This window comes from Tupaia chinensis, unplaced genomic scaffold, assembly GCF_000334495.1.
Source record: "Tupaia chinensis unplaced genomic scaffold, TupChi_1.0 Scaffold144542_1, whole genome shotgun sequence".
NCBI classification, from domain to species: Eukaryota; Metazoa; Chordata; class Mammalia; order Scandentia; family Tupaiidae; genus Tupaia; species Tupaia belangeri.
Genome location: NW_006204402.1, coordinates 22,635 through 28,941, shown reverse-complemented (window position 1 = coordinate 28,941; position 6,307 = coordinate 22,635). Strand labels below are relative to the sequence as shown.

The 6,307-nt window shown below is 37.1% G+C and overlaps 1 pseudogene; it reads right to left on the bottom strand.

Annotated features, from left to right (window-relative positions):
• Nucleotides 1-2,908: 2,908 nt before the first annotated feature.
• Nucleotides 2,909-5,150, bottom strand: LOC102477443 (cytoskeleton-associated protein 2-like pseudogene; annotated as a pseudogene).
• Between the last annotated feature and the right edge of the window lie 1,157 nt (nt 5,151-6,307).

Sequence of the window (6,307 nt, the reverse complement as noted above, 5' to 3'; positions counted from 1 at the left end):
AAGGTGCTTGAAACATATTGCTTTCATTTTCTACACACAGTTAAGTCAAATATTTAAGCTTTTGCTATCTTTGGCAAGATTTCTCCAAAATTTTGACAAGATTTCTCCAAAATCAAATTCTAAATTAAGTTCTTTTGACCTCAAAATAACTTTTGGATGTTTACAGAGGGCCCATAAAACATCCAAAAGAAAGACAAAGATTAAAAAAATCAGGTTTCTTTTCTTTCTTTTTCTTACTCTCCTCTTGGGATCTTGGGCACGCACACACACACACCAGGCATGAGTTTAAGCCACTGTGTCAGGGACTTGAACCGTGGTTTACTACATGGGAGTCCAGCAACATAGCTATTATGCCAACTGCTGGTCCCCCAATCAGATATATTTTAATGTATTAAATGATATGGGAAACACTGTCAAGTTGAGTTATTTTAATTTTCTTTACATTATATTTGTTATTATGTATAAATAAATTATACATATATTTGTGAATATATAAATATATTTATATTCTGTATTTATATATGTATTTGTATTCCAAAATAATTTGAAATTCCTAGAAATCTATGAAATGGTATTCATCAGGCTGCTACAGGAGATATTAAGCTGGTGAATGCCATAAATACTGCCAAATTTTTTTTATCAGTTGTAAATTATTGTCAGATCGTTAACTAGGATTAGTTCCCTTTGAGAAGAACTAAATTGCTCACCCATCTCTCCTTCACATGGTTGCTCCCCCCATGGAGTAGTGGGTTCTCTACACTTTTCTAAGCAAACAATACTTTACTCTCAATGTTCTTGGAATTTTTCCTATGAAAAGTCAAGGACCTTCACATCCCCACCTGTTTGAGTCTCTCTGGTAACAACAGTGCTTCTAATATAAAAAAAAAAATTTTAAATAAAAAAAAGAAGAGGTTAACACCCAACTTACAGTTTCTTCAAATTTTCAAACATGGGCAGATAAGTCTTCCTTATGAAAATAGAGTAATCTAAAGAAGTAGACTGAAAGCAGAAGGGCTTGTTTTATGGCCGGAAGGCTGTGCTGCACAGACCAATAGTTCAACCCCTCTACCCATTCACCTTGGAACTCTCAGGTGTGTTCATTAGGACTTTGAAAAGATCTTGTGTACCCTCACAACCCAATCTGGACACCCCTTCCAGTGAGAGGCCTGGATGCACTGAGCAGCAGGGAGACTGAACTACAAGAGACTGTAGCTTATCCTCTGACACACATCTCTGAATTATAAGACCTCAGCATTTCCTAAACCAGGACAGATCTCTTCTTTTTTCCTTAATTAAAGTTCAGCACTCAGTTCAAGTCCAACCTGTTCTCTACAAATTGGGAAGACTTTGAATCATCCAAGAACTGTGAAGACCTTGAATCATTCAAGATCAGTGACAACAGTGCAGGTTGCTGGTGAGCTTCAAGGAGGTAGAGCAGCAGAGAAATCGCCAGTCATCTCCTCCTGCACGATGAATGCGTAGAATTAACTCAAGAAATTTAAGAATAAACTTATAAATCACCAGATGACTAAAAATTATTGCAAAGTCACAAGAAATAGAGGCAACAAAGGATATCTCTCTCCTTCAAGGGAAAACATCAATTCCTCATCATCCACAGACAACATAAACTTAAGAAAATACCGTATAAACAATTTGGAATATTTATAGTGACAAGACTAAATGAGATGTAAGAGAAAAGAGACAATGAACTCCAGGAGATGAGGAAGAACTTTCATGATTTGAAAGAAAAAATAGACACCATAAAAAAGAATCAAACATGGGGCTGACAAATGGCATGGTGATTAAGGGTGCTGGACCCCCAAATGGCCAACCTCCATTTGAGTCATAGAACTTGCAGCTTTCTCTCTCTCTCTCTCTCTCTCTCTATCTCTCTCTTTCTCCTCTCTCTCTCTCTCTTCCTCTATGGTCAAATTGAACTAAAAAATAAAGTCAAATAAAATAATGCTTTTTTTAGGAAAGAAAAAAGATGTAATGGTTTTTGTTTTAGATAATAAATACTAAGACAGTCAAAACACATTGACTAGGTTTTTCTATACATTATATTTATACAACGATTGATTTTATCTTTCCAAGAACAGTTGCCCAGGAGGAAGAAAAAGCAACTTGCAGTAGTTTCTGGAGCCCATATTGCCTCCTCAGGTCAGCTGTCCCCTAACAGAGCAATGAACTAAAAAGTAGGTGTCTTCTTCCCATTCCCACTTCTTATGTTTTAACTTGAAATGTTTCTGAATAGGAAGTATGTTTATTTGGATATAAAAAGCTATATGGCCACCCTAATTCAGGATTGTGTTTCATCACAGGAGACCTGGCAACAGATTGCATTAAGAATTACCCCTTATCTACAGGAATGTTGTGATGAAGTCAAAGATCCATGTAACTAGTGTAAACTCCTCTGTACAATGAGGGGACTTCTTCAGGCCATCTGTTTTGTCCCATCCAGTCTGGCAAACTGGTATCAAAGCTCAGATCTTCCACAGCATGAAGACTTGTCCTCTCTGCAATGGTGGATGAAGAAAGGAAGGTACATCTTATTGTGGGACCAGCTTTCAGATGAAAAAAAAAAAAAGACTATGCTGGAATTAAAACAGATTAATAAACTATAATTTTTTAACCATACTTATTGGATATATATTGAATAGTTTGAAATTTATATGCTGTAAAACCATGGCTATCTATAGTCTTAAATACACAAACTGAAGACTTTGCAGGAGGATATAAAATTTGAGAATAAGTTCAGAGAATTATTTCCTAGGCTCATAGACCATAATCTACATCCATGATACCTCAACATGATACATATTTTTTGAAGTTATCTGCACAAGGGCATTTCTTGTCTCACAGAGGCTCAGAAACATTTTTATTGTATTTTTTAAAGAAGCATCAAAAATTATGATTCAAGAATTTGAAACCCTATTGTTATAGGCAAAGCCTCATTTTTACAATATATGAAACACTTTGCTTCTTCTACTTCTAATAGCTCTTCAAGAGATGTCACCACTAAATCATGTTCCTGCAGAATTTCTGAGTAGTAGGACACTGCCCGCTCAATCCTTGCTGAACGCTGCACAGGAGTGATGAGCTTCATGTCTTGTACTTCTGGCATTCCTCTTAAGTTTGGGATTGAGGCAATCTGTAATTTGATACCAGGATGATTCTGCAGTTCTGCCCTTGTTATTTGGGGTACTGCTCCAACCTGTTCCCTCCCTTTTGGAGAAAGACAAGGCTTTTCAGATTCCATATTCATAACCAGCTCTTCTACTGATATTTTATTAGTTTCAGCAACTAAACAGTCAGAGGTAATTTCTTCCTCTTTTCTGTTTAAGTCTTGCAAAATGTTAAGAAAAACTTCTCACAACTCTTGTATTGGTGCCACTCCATTTTTAATGGCTTTTTCATATAATCTAATAACATCAAAGCTGCCTTTATGTGCCAACAACTTGGCCTTGCAGATCCAGAATTTAGCAAATTTTTCAGCCTCAGGAATGCTGGACAATATGGTAAATATTTCATTAGAAGATACACCCCCTTCAATGAGCTGTAGACATTCACTCAGAGTGTTGTTAATATTGTTGGACAGTTCAAGTTGGGCTTTCTTTTCCTCTTCTTTTATAATGCTCTTTAAGAATGAAATACTCATTTCCTCTATTATTTTTACTTTTAAGTTCCATAAGAGGCCGTTTATAGATTTTCCCCTTAGATTTCTGCCATTCTTCTAGTTGTTTCCTTCGATCTTCTGCTGTTGGCTTCTTTTTCGTATCTGGATTTGTTTGGACCTCATTTAGGACTCCTTTCCTATTTATGGTTGTGCCACCAGCTTGTGTTTTGGGAGCTGTCTTATTCAGAAAATGATTGAGGAACAGTCTTTTTCAGCTTGGAGTTCAAAATCCGGACTTTTTGTTGAAAGTTGTTGTATTTATTACCATTGGTTCCATATGCTCCAATGCTTGGGGTATTTGTAATAACTGAATTAAAGTTGGCAGTTGTCAGATGAGACCTCTGGCTTACGGTATTTGATCTCTGAAGTACACATGATGTTGGAGGTCTAAAACAAGGTTGAGTAGACTTCTGATTTTCCTTCACATTTGGATGTTCATTATCATATCCACTCTGAAGCAAATTGGGGTATATCCTGGGTTTAGGAAGTTTCACTTTCTGTTCGTTAGCAAGGTATGACTGTAACTTAGTTTCTTATTTACTCCTACTAACCTTTATGTCTTTGACCACTGGTTTCTTTTATATTTGACTCCTATTAAAGGTCTGAATAAGGTGAGAGGGAACTGTCCTTGAGTGTTTTTCCCCTGGTCTTATAAGACCTGCTCCTTTAGACAATTGCTGTGACTTTACTGCTAAAGTCCTGATTTGTGTTTCTCCAATAAGTTGCTTATTAACTGTGTCTTTAAAAATAGTACTATTCACTGAACTTTGGCCCATGGCTTGTTCAGGAGCCAAACTTCCCTTGATTGAATTATGAAAGCTACTCTTATCTTAGTTATAACACATGATTCAGGATCTGGCTTCCTCTCAGGTTCTGATAAGTTTGGGGCAAGTTCTCTTTGTTCATCTCTTTCAAAAAGATATCCGAAGATTGGTTTTCAACACGGGTACTGTCCGCTGAGTCTATACATTTAGCATTTCCTTGATCTGTTACTTGCTGCTTTATAGGTTTCAGTTTCTGCATATTGAGTGACCACACAAGTTTTCTTGACAGTTATCCTGCAGTGGATGATCCACTTTCATGCAGCTGATGAGTCCTTGTGGAACACTTACTGTTTGGAATTGGAGAAACACATTCTGAAGTCAGCCCTTTGCCCACAAGATTTGGTGACTCCAACTTTGGCTTCTGTGACCCTGTGATATTGGCTGGTCTTGGCTGGAGGGTAATGCTAACAGGCTGTGTGGTTTTCACAGGCAAGACAACATGGTGGGTAACATCTTTTTTGGGTTTAATAGTAGATTTAGGAGAAAGTGGATGCAAGCAGTTATTCTTGGCTTTTAGATAAGGCTTGGTGTTTTGGTTCTTTAGTTTTCCCTTGGCTGAAAGGTATTCCTGGAGTTTTCTCTGCTGATCCTCCATGGCAGCAGTGGTGGCAGCAGACTCAAGCACACCATGCTCCTCAATGACAGTTTTTCTTCCAAATAAAATAATTATTTTTTTATAAAAAAGGATCAGACAGAATTGTTAGAGAAGACTATGATATAGGAAATTAAAATCTTCCTCAGAAATATTCAAAGATGATTCAATCACACAGAAGATTGAATCACAAATGGAAAGGACAAAAATCTCTGACCTAGAAAAAATGATCAGATAGACTAAAAAATAACCAAGAAAAATGAGTACAATATACAAGAAATACTAGATACCACTAAGCACTCAAACGCCTGGCAGAAGGTGAAAAAATAATGACCCTGGTAACCTATACCATGAAATCCTGGAAGAAAACTTTCCAAACATAGAGGGGCATTCAAATATCCAGATCTAAGTAATACAAAGGATCCCAAATAGAATCAACTCAAGGGAATCTTCTCCAAGTCACATCATAGCCAGATTGGACAAAAGCACAGAAAAAGACAAGTTACTAACATTGGCAAGAAAGAAACACATCAAGTTACTTACAAAGGTTATCCCATCAGGTTACCATCAAACCTCTCATTAGAAACAAGGTAGGCAAGGAAAGAATGGGAAAACAGATTCAAAGTATTCAATGAAAAACAATTTCAACCAAGGTTACTATACGAGCAGGATTATATTTGATATGAAAAGAAAAGATAAAAACATTCTCAGATAAACAAAACCTAAAACAACTTACCAACTCCAGACCAGCTCTTCAAGAAGTTTTGAAGTAAGTGCTATACCATGAAAACTAAAATCAGACAGAAAGATATAAGGGAATGAAAAATAACCAAGAAAATTGTTCACTTAAAGATAAGAACCTGTCCAGAAATAATGATAATAAAGTTGAACGTTAATAGATTAAATTATCCAATCAGGAGACAAAGACTGGCTGAATGAATAAAAAACAGAAACCATTGGGACCAGCAGTTGATGTAATGGCTATGTCGCTGGACTCCCAGGTAGTTGACCACAGTTTGAGTCCCGGACCCGGTGACTTAAACTCATACCTTGCGCATGTGCCTGCATGCCCAAGACCCCAAGAGGAGAGTGGAGGAGAAAGGATTGCAGCATGGCCATCCCCCTTGAGGGGGTGATTTCTCGTTTTCTGTCTCTATGTCCCTCTGTGTCCTTCTGGTGAGCACATGCACCCTATAGCAAAAAACTCTCAAAAAC